Below are 17,970 nucleotides of genomic sequence, written 5' to 3'. Positions count from 1 at the left end.
AGAGTTTTATCTGATCTTAAATGGTTAGATAGGGTTCCCCTACAGGCACAAATGGTGCCCCAAAGCATTTTTTTTGTGTGAGTGAATAAAATGTCAATATACTGTCAACAATGTTTCACTGAGCAATTACTAAGTCCCAAATTATTTTCTCTCTCTGATAATTGTAATGGTTGTGCAGACAGGACTTACCAGTATTTTTTCTATTGGACACATACAGGCCAATAAATAAACTAGCTGATCACAGATCTAATTAAAATGTTAAATACAATTGTTTATTCTATTATTATATGTTATATGCAGTGTCAATTATACAGAGTAATTGTTTTATCTCTTAAGTTTGGTGAGGAATACAACATAATGAAGTTGATTAATTATATGGTCAGTTCTCGAGTGAGTGTAAAACAACCAGCGGATGCTTTACTTTTATACGTCCAGTGAAATATCTGTCTCATTGTTCTATCTGTGCTTCAATGGTAGGCGATAGTAGCTCATTCCGCTCATTATTGGCTCTTTTCACCGGCGAAACCCCTCTCCGATTTCATCGTGAGGGACAATAACCTAAACCTGAGTAATGATTATATTACGCCCTGCGATGCACACTCCCGCAGACAGGTGGCGCACCCCTACGGTTGTGTAGTTTGACAAGCCCAGTCTGTCGAAAAAGAAGATGTGAAAATTGCCATCGCCTTTGTTTTGATCTTTTTTTGGGGGAGATATTAAGCCATAAGTAATACTGTATTCGATAAACAATGGACACATAACTTAATCCAGTACACAAAAAGCATTTATGATTCCGTTTTAGCGAAGCAAGGCCTCAGGTAAGAACACCCTGTCGAGGAGTCTGTTGCAGGGGCCAGGCAAGGCCTGGTCAAGTAAATTGAAATAAAAGTGAATTTTAATAAAAGCCAGGACTAGACAAAACCGCAAGGACTGGCTAATGTTACTCAACTATTTGCTAAAGTTAATCAATTGAAAAACAAATGCCATCACATACTTGATCAAAATAGGTTAATATGTAGCTAGCAATACATTGTGGCGAAAACCCAAACCCCAAATAACATATTGCTAGTTACGGTTATCTTGCAATGTGATACTTTATTTCGTAGCTTAGCCAGCCGAGACCCGGTACGGGTCACTAAATTAGCGTAGCAACACTGATTAAATCACTGTCTACATCAGAAAACAATGGCTGTGTGTGCTAACTAGATAGCAAGTCACCAAATTACATAACAGCCCTGCATTTTTTTTTATACAGGTTTTTCTTTTACAGGTTGTTTATCTATCTGGTCTTTACTTAAGGAGAGTGAAGATAACTAGCCTGCCGTTCTCCACCCAAACGGAGCCCAAGCCTGTATTGACTGGGTCCTGATTGTGATAAAGGAGTCCCCTGGGCACCGCAGGAGAAATGGCATCAGTGAAAGACAGCAGTCAAACACTCCTGTTGAATATCATCACGAAAGATAAAGAGGAGGAAGTGAAGATTTGGGAATGTGAGGATTACCCAGGTAAGAGAGCAGGTTTTATCAACAGCGTTTACAACCAAGGTAAGAGAGCAGGGGTGTATTCATTAGTTGCAGAATGTAGCAAAACCTTGGTCTATTGCAAAACGTTTACAACAGAAACCGTTTACAATGTAAATAAGAGTTTTTATTGGATACATTCAGGTAGGTCCCTTCCTGTTTCGTTCCTTTTGCTTGTGTTTGGTTCCTTGTGTATGTTCATAAGGTATTGTAATGTATATAGAATACTGTATTCTCAACATGGCTCATTCAAATGTTTCTACCACTTTACATTGCATTGTGATACTGTTATACACACTGCGTATTCATTTTTACATTTTAGTCATTTAACAGATGCTCTTATCTGCCTTGCTCAAGGGCACATCGACAGATCTCCCCCCCCCCCCCCCCCCCCCCATCTAGTTGGCTCGGGGATCCGACTCTTTCGGTTACTGGCCAAACAGTTTGCTACCGTTTTCACTTAAGATTTACATCCCAGGTTTTATCAACAGCGGATACACTGTTTCTCTGGTCCTCGAGGGCCACAGTGCCAGCTGGTTTTCATACTTGCCTTTTAGTGAGAGACTGATTTATTAGAATATTATTTTTAAGATGCCAATTTTATTTTTTTTCCTTAAGATACCTTAAGATACCTAAATGACTAAATGTAATGTAAATGTAATACCTGGGGCTGTTGTTGATCGAGCCAGGCAGATATCAAGTACACAGTTAGGTTATTTAGTTGCATGCCAACCACTTTGTTACATGGTTTTAGTATTTATTTTATTTCCTCAAGTGAATGCAACATGTTAGTTAATGCATATGTCACATTTTGACACGTTTTTTTTTCTATTCTCATTTACACAGGAGAGAGTCCAGACATGGCATCAGTAGAGCTGGCAGGCAGCAGTCAAACACTGGGGCTAAATGTCGCCATTAATGAAGAACAGAAGGAAGACATTGGGGAATCTGCTGATCATGGTAAGAGCAGATTTAATGTACTATTTTTAGGCATGTCAGATGATCCAGTAACACGTTAGTTGATTTAACGGTTCCCACTCCAGCTATCTTTGAACTTTTCCAGTTAAAAAAAGTAAAGCACAAGCATTTCGCTACACCCGCATAACATCTGCTAAACATGTGTATGTGAACAATAAAATTTGATTTGAAGTATATTCCAAGTATAAATTCAGTAAAGTACACACACACACACACACACACACACACACAAGGGTGAAATATGTTTAGACACAATTATGAAATTAAGGTTTGGCAATTGAAGGAGTTGCATGTGGAAACAATGGAGGAGCAATTGAGGACAAAAGAGCACCCCACCACAACCACACTTTTACCATGTCAGAGGACACCTAGAGGTTCACACGGGAGTGAAAATTCTTTCCTGTCCCTTCTTGTCCTGGCAATTTTTTTCCCTGTCCAGATCCCGCAACAGTTCTGTAACCCCGGAACATTCCTGTCCCTTCCTGATAAAAAATCACTCCCATCTCTTGCTCTTTTTTTGCCCGCAGAAATATTTAGGCTATTGCGTTGGTTTACCAAGTATTATTAAAAACATGAGCTGGCGCACACCCAGAAAAATAATTTTGTGTGGAGTTCCTGACTAATGGCGAATAAACTATACAAATAGTTTATTAAATTACCTAAATGTTTTAATAGTTTATGGTTTACCAAGTATTGAACATTTCATTAATGCAATATGTGACAGTTATGTGGTTGTTTTGCCTAAGTCTCTCTGGATAAGAGCGTACTCTAAATGACCTAAATGTAGATGGATTAAGGCTGGAGGTGAGGACAGAGACCCCAGCAGGATCGTCTGCTCAGCACAGCACTGAGCACATTAAACTGTAGCCTACAGCTGAGCACAGCATCGGCATAAAACTGCAGCCTACGGCTCAGCACACTACCGGCCTACGGCTCAGCACACTACCGGCCTACGGCTCAGCACACTACCGGCCTACGGCTCAGCACACTACCGGCCTACGGCTCAGCACACAGCACACTACCGGCCTACGGCTCAGCACACAGCACACTACCGGCCTACAGCTCAGCACACTACCGGCCTACAGCTCAGCACACTACCGGCCTACCGGCCTACAGCTCAGCACACTACCGGCCTACCAGCCTACAGCTCAGCACACTACCGGCCTACAGCTCAGCACACTACCGGCCTACCAGCCTACAGCTCAGCACACTACCGGCCTACAGCTCAGCACACTACCAGCCTACAGCTCAGCACACTACCGGCCTACAGCTCAGCACACTACCAGCCTTCAGCTCAGCACACTACCAGCATACAGCTCAGCACACTACCAGCCTACAACTCAGCTCAGCACACTACCGGCCTACAGCTCAGCTCAGCACACTACCGGCCTACAGCTCAGCTCAGCACACTACCGGCCTACAGCTCGGCTCAGCAAACTACCGGCCTACAGCTCGGCTCAGCACACTACCGGCCTACAGCTCGGCTCAGCACACTACCGGCCTACAGCTCATCTCAGCACACTACCGGCCTACAGCTCATCTCAGCACACTACCGGCCTACAGCTCATCTCAGCACACTACCGGCCTACAGCTCAGCTCAGCACACTACCGGCCTACAGCTCAGCTCAGCACACTACCGGCCTACAGCTCAGCTCAGCACACTACCGGCCTACAGCTCAGCTCAGCACACTACCGGCCTACAGCTCAGCTCAGCACACTACCGGCCTACAGCTCAGCTCAGCACACTACCGGCCTACAGCTCAGCTCAGCACACTACCGGCCTACAGCTCAGCTCAGCACACTACCGGCCTACAGCTCAGCTCAGCACACTACCGGCCTACAGCTCAGCTCAGCACACTACCGGCCTACAGCTCAGCTCAGCACACTACCGGCCTACAGCTCAGCTCAGCACACTACCGGCCTATAGCTCAGCTCAGCACACTACCGGCCTACAGCTCAGCTCAGCACACTACCGGCCTACAGCTCAGCTCAGCACACTACCGGCCTACAGCTCAGCACAGCACCAGCCTACATTTGAGCACATATGAAGATTTACAATACATTAACATTTACAACATGAACATAAAACATTTAAAAAAACCTGAGGGCCAGTACTGCATAAGTCAATCTATTTTTATTTCACTCTTCACCTCCGAAGGCATTGGTTTAGTTAAATGTGCAAACAATTTGGTTTGAAGGTAAAGTTGTTGGAAGTATGAGCAGCTATGCCGCTTCAGGCTGCGTGTCGCTCTCGCCTATTTGATTAAACCGCAGCATTTTTTACAAGCCGTGTACTTGGTTCCTTCATTGTCAAAGACAACTCCATCAAATTTAGGTAAAACATTTTTTTTCTTTCCTTGGCTTTAATGTTAGTGATGGGTCCTAGATGTGCAAGAGTGAGCTGACGGAAGGGGAAGTGTGGAAATGACTTACATTTTTGTATACGTTTTTATTATGTAAACTATGTTAGGCCTACCCTACACATTTGTTGTTTATATGAAATGCTCCTCACGTGACATATTTCCACCTAAAAAGCAAACGCAATATTACACTTCCTGTACTGCCTGTTCCTGTGGACTGTTGATCCTGTCCTGTCCCGAACTAGACTCCCAATTTCACTGCCATACCTGCCAGAATCTCACAAAACCCGCTGAATTCCTGTTCCTGTGTTAAGCTCTCACCTTGACCAACCATTGAGATGTGCCTTTTGTTAAGTACATCAAGTGATACATTAGGTGATAGGAAGTCTGGAGTGGGTCTTTAAAGATGCTCAACAGCAGTATTGTCACTTAGAAAAGAAGATAAAGCAGATGTAGCATTAATTCCAAGCAGACACACCTACAGTATGTAACTCCTTTGCTTTATCAGGCACATTTCTTTCTTTTAATTTGATCCAATGATTATGGATGTGTGCTGTACCTGCTCACCTGTTTTTATGTTGTCATTCACCCAGGAGAGACCTCTAACTCCTCTGACCAAGTTGAGACATTTCCTGCATCAGGGAAGAAACATCAGGAAGGGATCAAAGCTAAGAGGTCTCGCAACTGCCCACACTGTGAGGAGAGCTTCCCATTCCCATCATATCTTGAAAGACACCTTCGAAAACATTCTGGAGAGAAGCCTTATTCCTGCTCTGTCTGTGGGAGGTGTTTCTCTCAACTGAGTGGCTTGAACGTGCACCAGCGAACGCACACTGGAGAGAAGCCTCACCGCTGTCCTCACTGTGAGGAGAGTTTCCCATTCCCATCATATCTTGAAAGACACCTACGAAAACATTCTGGAGAGAAGCCTTATTCCTGCTCTGTCTGTGGGATGAGTTTCTCTCAACTGAGTGGTTTGAATGTGCACCAGCGAACACACACTGGAGAGAAGCCTCACCACTGTCCTCACTGTGAGAAGAGTTTCCCATTCCCATCATATCTTGAAAGACACCTGCGAAAACATTCTGGAGAGAAGCCTTACTGCTGCTCTGACTGTGGGAAATGCTTCACAACATCAAGTCATCTAACCTCTCATCGTCGAGTTCACACAGGGGAGAAGCCTTACTCTTGCTCTGACTGTGGGAAGAGTTTCCCATTCCCATCATATCTTGAACGACACCTGCGGAAACATGCTAACCATTGTGTTATATGAAGGTCATGTGGTGGCAACCAGCACTGAACAATACATTTTTGGCCAGCAGTCAACCCAGCCGGCCAAACCATACACTGTTGTTCACTGGAATTGTCATTAAGTAGAAGAGGAATCGGTTCAAAGAGTGAAGTCAGAATAGATTATCCTTTCCTCCAAAACATATCAATCCCAAATCATCTGTTTTATATGTGCCAAGTCTATTGAGGGGGGGCACAGGTTACAGTTTAGGCTTAAAGCCTGTTTTGTATGAAATATTATAAGTGGTGTCCAGTACAACCTATGACAAAGCTTACAATGAATGAATTGATGGTTTGTGTTCTTTGATCAGTGAAATTATATTCTCCCAAACATTCTCCCAGTCAATAGCCTCATCATCAGACAAATACTTTACCCATGATTTAACCATTTGGAAGATATTTTTGCTTTAGTAATTGAAGATGAAAATAAATAGCAGACACCAAACCTCTGGACAAGTTCCCACATTTGTACCCAATGGTACACCATAGGCACAAAGTGTAGACTGTCGACTAAGATAAAGAGACAAAGTTCCTGGAAAACTAGGGAGACCCTCTGAGTTAAATATATCTCCTAGATTTTTGATCTCTTTTGCACACCAGGCTTTTGGCTCAAATGGTTTATTACCTGAAAGTAATAGCCTTGTTATGCCATAGAGGGGTGTAGAGATGCCACTTCCAGTTACCACCTAGATATTCTCTCATGGACTATGTAAACATAACTGGTACCATAGAATCTGTCTGGAAGGAATGGGATGCGTGTGATAACGAACGGCAGTAGGTCTGGTGTTTTGGCGTTTTCGTCACTGGTTATTTGGACAAATCACGATTTCGCAGATGTTAGCGTCTTCTGAATTTCGGGAAGGAGAGGGGACATTCGATTCGTCACTAGTAAAGAGAGAGGGTGAAGCTCCTCATTTTCTAGAATCTCTTAATCCCTTTTTCTTAACACGTATGGACCTAGAAATGTAATTGTGCAGCTGACCAATTACCCAACACTTTAGTTCTGAATTAACCAACTTTACCATTTACACACTTCTCAACATTCCTCAAATTCTTATATGCATTAGAGATAATAGAACTGTAGTATACTGTAACATGCATTCCATATTATACTAGAAAAAGAACATCTTTCATTCTAATAAGGGGAAACTAGTTCCTTTTCAATAACTACCAAGAGACTGGTGTAGACTGATGAACCATGATATAAGTGATCGGCTATTAAGATGTTCGCATGCTTCCCAGCCTAAACAGGTCCTTGTAGTACCTCAAACCGGATCTTTGCCATTCCATAAAGGTATTTATGTACATGTTTATTGAATAAGTTTACATTCCTGCTGACAGTCCGTCACTAAAGAGGAATTTTAAGATTTTGGGAATATGATGATTAAGCAGGTAAGCGAGCAGGTTTTATTACCAGCGATACGCGATCTGATCACTGATAATAAAGGCTTTACCCTGAATTCAGATCTCATCCCCGCTGGATAAATCTCAACAGAAGATCTTAAAAAGGGTTGTTTCCTTCTGAAGTCATTTTCCCCTATGAGGGGAACAATCCAGCCGCATGGTGGCATATATCTGTTTGTTTTTATTGGCCCACTAGACCATTGTGGGGGGGGGGTCGTTTTGTCTAGAAGGTATGCCGCTTTTGTCAAAATTAACTTTTCGTAGCGGGTGATAATTAACGTAGCAGGTTAGGAAAATAGTTAGGTTTGGCTAAAGTGCCATTTTCTAAAACGTTTTGACGTCTAGTTTACATAAGCTGTATTCCATCTAGGCATGGTGGAATAAGTGTCCGTGTTGTTATACGGGCTCCCGAGTGGCGCAGCGGTCCAAGGCACTGCATCTCAGTGCTAGAGGCGTCACTACAGACACCCTGGTTCGAATCCAGGCTGTATCACAACCGGCCATGATTGACCCAGCGTCATCCAGGTTTGGCCGGTGTAGGCAGTCATTGTAAATAATAATTTGTTCTTAACTGACTTGCCTAGTTAAATAAAGATTAAATAAAATAAAAAGTAATGCTTGGATGCCACCTGCTGGTAAGGTGCTGAACTGTTAGGTTATAGACCGGATGCCATTTTTCAGCAGGCGGTATATAGAAGTTGTTACACACTGGCTAAGGCACTGTTGGCTTCTTCAATAAAACTACATGAAACACGTGCTATCCGGGATCCCTACCCCATTTAATTTGACATTTAAAATATCAAAAAGGTCTTTATTACAGACAAATATTATTTTGTTTTACCTCACTATATCGCTATTCGATTAGCTGACTCTCCCTCGACTCCTTGGCTCTTTGGTAGCTAACTCAGCTGTCAAATCGGTAAGTCTCCACTCTCTCTTTACTTTATATCTGCTGGCTTTTATGTTGTGTTCTGTGGGTTTGTGCCTGTTCTAGTCTAGTTGGTGTTTGTCTGACTTAGTACTTCACCTCATGACCAAAAGTATGTGACGCCTGCTAGTTGAATATCTTAATATGTAGTTGGTCCCCCCCCCTTGCTGCTATATCAACCTCCACTCTTCTTGGAAGGCTTTCTACTAGATGTTGGAACATTGCTGTGGGGATTTGCTTCCATTCAGCCATGAGCATTAGTGAGGTCGAGCACTGATGTTGGGCGATTAGGCCTGGCTTGCAGTCGGCGTTCCAATTCATCCCAAAGGTGTTTGATGGGATTGAGGTCAAGGCTATGTGCAGGCCAGTCAAGTTTTTCCACACCAATCTCGACAAACTATTTCTCATCTGCGAAATCGTCTGAGACCAGTCACCCGGACAGCTGATGAAACTGAGGAGCATTTTTGTCTTTAATAAAGACCTTTTGTGTAGAAACTCATTTTGATTGGCTGGGCCAATCATTTTGATCCATCCCAGGCCCACCCAGTCATGAAATTCATAGGTTAGGGCTTAATCAATTTATTTCAATTAACTGATTTCCTTATATGAACTGTAAAAACAGTAAAATCATAGAAATTATTCCATGACGCGTTTTACAAGTTTTGTTCAGTATAGATAAATCCTTGACTCAATAATCCAGAGGCAGAACAGGTCGAGAAGTTAATTAGAGGATGAAAAACAAATGAAGAGCAGACAAGGTACTAAACAATTAGCACAGGCAGGAAGGATTTTCCAAGTCAGAGCTGCCTAGACTGGAGTAGCCGAGCAGGATCATGCGGCCCCCACGTGTGGGGAATCTAATTAGTTGTTTACATCACACCTCGTGATTGATGGATTGTAGCTCGCCACTGCCAACACTCTGCATGGCTAGTGGCTGACTTTAGCCAGCTCAAGCTAGCGAACGCAGAGTAGATTCTCCATATGTGACCCGTTTCAGGAAACTAGGCGTATGTCGTGGGTCACTAGGAGAGCCGTTTGAACGTAACCTTTTTTTTAAATGAAAATGCCTGTTTTTGGGGCAGAAATGCCTTCTGTAACATGTGAACTTTCATGTGCCTTAATAACAAACTTGTATGCCATCTGTAAATACAAATAAAATTGTTACATTACAAGCCTAGTTGGTTTAGCCACAGAAAAAAACAGCAACCTTCCTGCTAGCCATGATTGGCTGAGATAATGAGTGGGCTGGACAGGCCAAGAGGTGAGTTGGGATTGGTCTGCCATATAGCATGCTTCTGTCTATTTGAGCTGGTCAGTATTGCTCTCCACTTTCCGGAGGACCGAGTTTTGAAATCAGTGGAATTTGAGTGTGATTGCTAAGGAGAAAACACCTGTCTCCGGATTACGTCTTCTTCCAACTAAGGGCAACCATGGCATACGTGACAGGAGACAGTTGATGATGCATATGGGTAACATAGTCTTGCTAGCTACATTTTCAGATATTATACGTTTCTAATTTTGACAATCTTTTAATTTCAAGTTACGTTAGCTACCTAGCTAACGTTACATGTATGATCTTTTTATTCATATCTCAGAGCCATTTGCTTGGCTTCTTATAGCCTAATGTTCGCCATCTAACATTGAACCTGGTTGGTTAGCTACCTGCAAATTCATGCAAGGTAGTAACAAGTGCTCAGCATATGTGGGAGCTCCAAGACAGTTGGAAAAGCATTCCTTATGAAGCTGGTTGAGAGATTGCCAAGTGTGTGCAAAGCTGTCATCAACCTCTGTTTTTCAAAAAAATGTCGAGCTTATTTATTGGACTACTACAGAGGAGTTGGGAAATAACATATCCTATCCCAAAGTTATTGATATATACACTGCTCCAAAAAATAAAGGGAACACTTAAACACAATGTAACTCCAAGTCAATCACACTTCTGTGAAATCAAACTGTCCACTTAGGAAGCAACACTGATTGACAATACATTTCACATGCTGTTGTGCAAATGGAATAGACAACAGGTGGAAATTATAGGCAATTAGCAAGACACCCCCAATAAAGGAGTGGTTCTGCAGGTGGTGACCACAGACAACTTCTCAGTTCCTATGCTTCCTGGCTGATGTTTTGGTCACTTTTGAATGCTGGCGGTGCTTTCACTCTAGTGATAGCATGAGACGGAGTCTACAACCCACACAAGTGGCTCAGGTAGTGCAGCTCATCCAGGATGGCACATCAATGCGAGCTGTGGCAAGAAGGTTTGCTGTGTCTGTCAGCGTAGTGTCCAGAGCATGGAGGCGCTACCAGGAGACAGGCCAGTACATCAGGAGACGTGGAGGAGGCCGTAGGAGGGCAAAAACCCAGCAGCAGGACGGCTACCTCCGTCATTGTGCAAGGAGGAGCAGGAGAAGCACTGCCAGAGCCCTGCAAAATGACCTCCAGCAGGCCACAAATGTGCATGTGTCTGCTCAAATGGTCAGAAACAGACTCCATGAGGGTGGTATGAGGGCCCGACGTCCACAGGTGGGGGTTGTGCTTACAGCCCAACACCGTGCAGGACGTTTGGCATTTGCCAGAGAACACCAAGATTGGCAAATTCGCCACTGGCGCCCTGTGCTCTTCACAGATGAAAGCAGGTTCACACTGAGCACATGTGACAGACGTGACAGAGTCTGGAGACGCCGTGGAGAACGTTCTGCTGCCTGCAACATCCTCCAGCATGACCGGTTTGGCGGTGGGTCAGTCATGTTGTGGGGTGGCATTTCTTTGGGGGGCCGCACAGCCCTCCATGTGCTCGCCAGAGGTAGCCTGACTGCCATTAGGTACCGAGATGAGATCCTCAGACCCCTTGTGAGACCATATGCTGGTGCGGTTGGCCCTGGGTTCCTCCTAATGCAAGACAATGCTAGACCTCATGTGGCTGGAGTGTGTCAGCAGTTCCTGCAAGAGGAAGGCATTGATGCTATGGACTGGCCCGCCCGTTCCCCAGACCTGAATCCAATTGAGCACATCTGGGACATCATGTCTCGCTCCATCCACCAACGCCACGTTGCACCACAGACTGTCCAGGAGTTGGCGGATGCTTTAGTCCAGGTCTGGGAGGAGATCCCTCAGGAGACCATCCGCCACCTCATCAGGAGCATGCCCAAGCGTTGTAGGGAGGTCATACAGGCACGTGGAGGCCACACACACTACTGAGCCTCATTTTGACTTGTTTTAAGGACATTACATCAAAGTTGGATCAGCCTGTAGTGTGGTTTTCCACTTTAATTTTTGAGTGTGACTCCAAATCCAGACCACCATGGGTTGATAAATTGGATTTCCATTGATTATTTTTGTGTGATTTTGTTGTCAGCACATTCAACTATGTAAAGAAAAAAGTATTTAATAAGATTATTTCATTCATTCAGATCTAGGATGTGTTATTTTAGTGTTCCCTTTATTTTTTTGAGCAGTATATATATATATATATATATATATATATATATATATATATATATATATATATATATATATATATATATATCCTATCCCAAAGTTATTGATTCATATATATGTATGTATGTGTATATGTATGTATGTATGTATGTATGTATGTATGTATGGATGGATATCTATATGCGTGTGTGTGTGTATATATATATATATATATATATATATATATATATATATAATGTGTGTGTGAATCAATAACTGTTTAATGACTGTCATGGTTAGACATCTACGGCAAAAATTCCAACTGTGCTCTTGTGTTTATAAGATGTACTTTGTTAGTTCATATATCATGGAAATGTATCTTCTGCTTTATTACTACATGTTTTTTCTGTTGTCATGCCTGCAAGGAGAGGGTCCCGAGTCCTCAGACCCATCAGTGGAGAAATTATCTACATCAGTGGTGCAACTCCAGGAAGTTGACGAAGCAAAGAGATCTCACCACAGCCCTCAACATAAGAAGAGATCCACAAAAACGATCACAACCACACTGGAGAGATGTCTTCCCACTGTGCAAGTAGCAAAGGAAGTGTTGCTTCTGTGACATTGTCAAAGAGACACAAGAGAGTCCGTCCTAAAGAGAAGGGTCAAAACTGCTCTGAGTGCGGGCAAAGTTTAAGGAAACACATGCTGTTACATTCAGGAGAAAAATCTTTCCACTGCCCAGAGTGTGCTAAAAAGTACACTAGATTAGATCAGTTGAAAGAACATGATGATACATTCTTGTGTAAAACCTTACCAATGTCCTGAATGTGAGAAGAGATTCTCTGACAATAAATGTCTTAAAAAGCAGTTGTGAACTCAGTGCTGACAGGCCTTTCCGCTGCTCACAGTGTGAGAAGACATACAAAGAGTGTTCAGTTCTTACTGCGAGTACACTCTGGAGAGAAGCCTCACCACTGCTCTGACTGTGGGCTAACATTTTCGACAGTGCAGGCTTTAAAGAAACACAGGCAGTTACAATGTCAGGAAATATCGCATGGTGACATTAGATCTTAATCAACACTTGCTAGTACATTCTATCAGTGCCCTAACTGTAAGAAGAGGTACTCACAGGAAGGGCATCTTAAAGAACACTTGCATTTACATATTGGTGAGAGAGCTTACCACTGATCTCACTGTCAGAAGACGTTCAACAGAGCATCAGACCTTACTCAACATCTGTATACACACACACACACTGGAAAGACACCTCAACAATGTCCTATTTGTGAGAAAAGATTTTCACGTTCCAGAGAATTAAAAGCTCACCAGATAATGGCACATCAAGGAGAAAGACCTTATTTCTTCTGACTGTGGAGAGCGCTTTGGTCTAAAATCTGACCTTACAGCCCACAAGTGTGCACACAATAGGGAAAGGTGTCCCCAGTGCCCCATCTGTGAGAAGAGTAGCGCAGCGCTACATCTCAGTGCTTGAGGTGAAACTACAGACACTGGTTTAATTCCAGGCTGTATCACAACCGGCCGTGATTGGGAGTCCCATAGGGCTGCGCACAATTGGCCCAGCGTCGTCCTGGTCTGGCTGGTGTAGGCCGTCATTGTAAGTAAGAATTTCTTCTTAACTGACTTGTTTAAAATGAACTTTTTGGCCATCAAGGAAAATGCTATTTCTGGCGCAAATCCAACACTCATCACCCCGAGAACACCATCTCCACACTGAAGCATGGCGGTGGCAGCATCATGCTGTGGGGATGTTTTTCATCAGCAGGGACTGGGAAACTGGTCCGAATTGAAGAAATGATGGATGGCGCTAAATACTGGGAAATTCTTGAGGGAAACCTATTTGTCTTTCAGAGATTTAAGACTGGGTCGGAGGTTCACCTTCCTACATGACAATGACCCTAAGCATACTGCTAAAGCAACACTCGAGTGGTTTAAGGGGAAACATTTAAATGTCTTGGAATGGCCTAGTCGAAGCCCAGACCACAATCCAATTGAGAATCTGTGGCATGACTTAAAGATTGCTGTACACCAGCGGAACCCATCCTACTTGAAGGAGCTGGAGCAGCAAAAATTGCTGCAAAAGGTGGCTCTACAAAGTATTGACTTTGGGGGGTAAATAGTTATGCACGCTCAAGATATCTAATTTTTTTGTCTTATTGTTTCTTTCACAAGAAAAAAAGATTTGGCATCTTCAAAGTGGTAGGCATGTTGTGTAAAGCAAATGATACAAACCCCCAAAAAATCAATTGTAATTCCAGTTTGTAAGACAACAAAATAGGAAAAATGCCAAGGGGGGTGAGTACTTTCGCAAGCCACTGTATTTCCTGAGCTTTCTTAGACACTTCAAAACCTTATTCCTTATGATTTATTTTTGTACTGTTTTTTTTTTGCCATTTATTAATGTGTCATTCAATGTGTTTCTATGGGCTGTAGTAGTAAAGTCCAAATTCAATATTTTCTCAAATAATTGTTTAATATAATTTTGGGATATCTAAAGGGGTACTAAAATTCAAAATCAATTAGCTGAATGATCGATGGTATTTTCCAAATGCTAACACACTAAAATGACATGCACAGCACAATTATTTAAACTGACACACAGAGAGCAAAACCTCTTCTCAAGTCTCCAAAAGTCTAAACACATTTTCTGCTTTACACACATTTTGCAATTCAAAATGGCACTTTTTAAATGCACTGCACACGGTTCTCTGCATAAGACACAACAATCTGACATAAAGTCACATGTTTGCCATTTCAAAATACTGCCATTCAAAATGACACGACATGAGCTAATTGGCCAATGCATGTGCCACCTGGCCAAACACCTCAATGGTTAAATGTTACCACTTCAATCAGGAAGTAAGCACTATGAAAAGACCACAGGTGAGCACCTTTTGTTTTACAACAACAATGGAAGCCGTTGCAGAGAGAAGAAGGGTGAGAATGAGAGGGGGAGGAAGAGTGAGAGGTAGGGGTAGAGCTGGTAGACAAGATTATGGCCAAAGAAGAAAACTTTCAGATGAAATCAGAGCAACCTTAGTTGATCATGTCATCAACCATGGGCTGACAATGCGAGAGGCTGGACAGAGTGTGCAGCCTAACTTGAGCCGTTTTACTGTCGCCTGTGTCATCCGGACATTTAGACTGGAGTACAGGTATGTAACCAACATTTCTTTCACACTATGTAGTACACCCGATGTCATAGTGTATCAGTTGGGTGACACCTGTTTACTTCATGAATGGCTGATGTCATACACTAACTGCACAAATTTCCTGTAGAATTTACTCTATTGTGGGGGAAATATCTTTAGGCTGCATTGTCCAAGCCCTATATTTTAGTTTTTTTGTTTTTCTAAAGGACTGAGAGACGCAACCATGGTGGAGGAAGGGGCCAAATGTTCACCGGGGTACAGGAAGCTGCCATTGTACACTTGGTTTTGGAAAATAATGAAATCAGATTACGAGAAATTCAAAGCTACATCATCCAAGACAACACCATATTCAACAACATTCAACGAGTCAGTCTGTCCACATTGGCCCGCATTCTCAAGCGAAACCAAATCAGAATGAAACAACTTTATAAGGTGCCGTTTGAGAGAAACTCTCAAAGAAACAAAGAGGTCAGACGAGCATATGTGGATGTAAGTACAATATTGACTGCAGTACACTACACGCAACATTGTTTCCCAGTGTACTGGATAACACCATATTGACTGCTTTTGTTCTTTGTTTTCAGGGAGCACTGGAAATGGATGCTCATGCAATCCCACATGAGTTCATCTTTATAGATGAGGCTGGGTTCAACCTAGCAAAGACCAGAAGGGGGAGAAACGTCATTGGCCACAGAGCCATTATAGATGTTCCTGGCCAACATGGTGGGAACATCACAATGTGCGCTGCCATCTCCAATACGCATGGTGTCCTCCACCGTCATGCCAACCTTGGACCATACAACACAGCCCATATTCTCACATTTCTTGACAGACTCCACAACATTCTCATACCACCAGAGCGTATGAATGATGCAGACCATCAAAGAACCCAGCACGTTGTAGTATGGGACAACGTGAGCTTTCATCGTGCAGCCCCAGTCCAAAACTGGTTTGCTGACCACCCACCATTTCTCGTGCAATACCTCCCACCATACTCACCATTTCTGAACCCCATAGAAGAGTTATTTTCGGCATGGCGGTGGAAGGTATACGACCGGCAGCCCTCTGTGCGCATGCCTCTTGTGCAGGCTATGGAAGAGGCATGTGATGAGATTGATGTGGGTGCGATTCAGGGATGGATAAGGCACTCAAGGCGCTTCTTCCCTCGATGTCTGGCAAGGGAAGATATTGCCTGTGATGTGGACGAGGCGTTGTGGCCAGACCCAGCTGTGTGGCAAGATGCTGCCTAATTATTTTTCTTGCCTCATCTTTTTTCAATATATTTTTTCTGCACATTTTTTCTGCAATTTTCTTTTTCATATTTTTGTTCAGTCCAATGTAAATACATCTGTTGTGCATATGTTGCACTGACTTGTTTGGTGACAAATAAAAGGTTTCAACAGCATGTGTGTGTATCTGCAAATATATCTGTGCATCTGAAGAATTTTCTACAATTTGAACTATTTTAGTATTATGGCAAAGCATACTAAAGATGAGAGTGCCTTTCATTATGCCCAAACAGTGTATAGTTGGTTAGACAAAAATCTGGTAATATGAATGAAGTGCGTGCCATTTCGTGCAAACGTTTGATTTTGATAATGCTATATGTAGTTTTGGTTGCAGTGCTTCATTTTGCAGGATATATGAGGTATTTTGCAGTTTGGGTGTGTGGTTTTGTGAATTGTATTAGTTATTTTGATAAAACCAGCCTAGTTTGCAAAATTGTGTTTTAGCAATTGGGAAAAACTGTAAAACAGTTCCATATCTTAACAGTTCCTCCCAGTGGCTTAGACTTTGAGGCTTAATGTAAGTTCTAGAATGACCTTCTAGCCAATCAGAAACAAGTATTCAACAATGATGTGGTATAACTAAAGGTACAGGACATGTATAGAGACTGAAAATAGACTTCTTGTATTCAGACTTTTCTATGTTGATTTTTGAGGTTGAAACCAATAGCAAATCAATGACTTAAATTCACAGTAACACTAAAATAACTGTCTCTTTCAGAGATGTGAATTCTGATCAAAAGCTACATTTGTCGTTGTTTGTTATTCCAATAGATGTTGTTGGTGCATGTTGTTATCTCAAGTTATCTCATCCCCAAAAGCTTCCCTTGTTGCAGGATGAAGAACCACACACTCAACCATCCATCTCATACCAGAACCACAAACCCAACCATCCATCTCAAACCAGAACTAGTAGTCTCTTCATCTGCAGTTAGATGACCCCGTTGACCCCTCACCCTAATAATGACACATTTCTAGGTGCTCCAGGGTGGAGGATATGTACTGGTCAGCTAACCCTCTACCAAACATGTTGGGGGTTATGTACTGGTCAGCTAACCCTGTACCAAACATGTTGGGGGTTATATACTGGTCAGCTAACCCTGTCTGAAACATGTTGGGGCTAATGTACTGGTCAGCTAACCCTGTCTGAAATATGTTGGCGGTTATGTGAGCCTAGACTCAATATTTGAGTTTAGGCTCAATATTTGAGTCTAGGCTCAAGGTCAATTATAATGTCTGTTTTAAATGACCCCACTTTTAAATGACTGTTTGTATCAGCCTGTCTCATAACATTCAGGGATGAGCTGTTTTAGCAAGAGAGGGGGGAGTGTGTGTTCTTAGTGAGGGCAAGCTCTAATCCACTTTAAGGACAAGGCCTAAAGAGGGTATCCATTAGTGTAATGACAGTCCTTTCCTTCCATGTGGAGTGTTGCCTGTGTGTAGTATCAGTCTTTACCCTTTAGCTTCTCCAGTCTAGTTTATTTATTTAACCAGGCAAGTCACTTAAGAACAAATTCTTATTTACAATGACAGCCTAGCCTTGTTCAGTGGCAGATTTTTACCTTGTCAGCTACGGGGATTTGATCCTGCAACCTTCCAGTTAATAGCCTAACGCTC

At 42.7% G+C, this 17,970-nt stretch overlaps 1 long non-coding RNA gene across 2 annotated transcripts; it reads left to right on the top strand.

Annotated features, from left to right (window-relative positions):
- The first annotated feature begins 630 nt into the window (after window positions 1–630).
- On the top strand, window positions 631–17,959 carry LOC145858015 (uncharacterized). Of its 2 annotated transcripts, none has more exons than XR_014378756.1 (4): window positions 631–818; window positions 1,256–1,505; window positions 2,367–2,480; window positions 12,323–17,959. It is a non-coding gene; the product is annotated as an uncharacterized LOC145858015 (long non-coding RNA). The 2 variants fall into 2 exon arrangements; XR_014378755.1 differs by lacking the exon at window positions 12,323–17,959 and adding an exon at window positions 5,452–7,608.
- The last annotated feature ends 11 nt before the right edge of the window (window positions 17,960–17,970 follow it).

The sequence above is a fragment of the Salmo salar genome, chromosome 09 (assembly GCF_965601325.2).
Source record: "Salmo salar chromosome 09, fSalSal1, whole genome shotgun sequence".
Taxonomy (NCBI): domain Eukaryota; kingdom Metazoa; phylum Chordata; class Actinopteri; order Salmoniformes; family Salmonidae; genus Salmo; species Salmo salar.
Note: the sequence above shows the minus strand (reverse complement) of the source record. Positions and strands in the feature narration are given on the sequence as shown.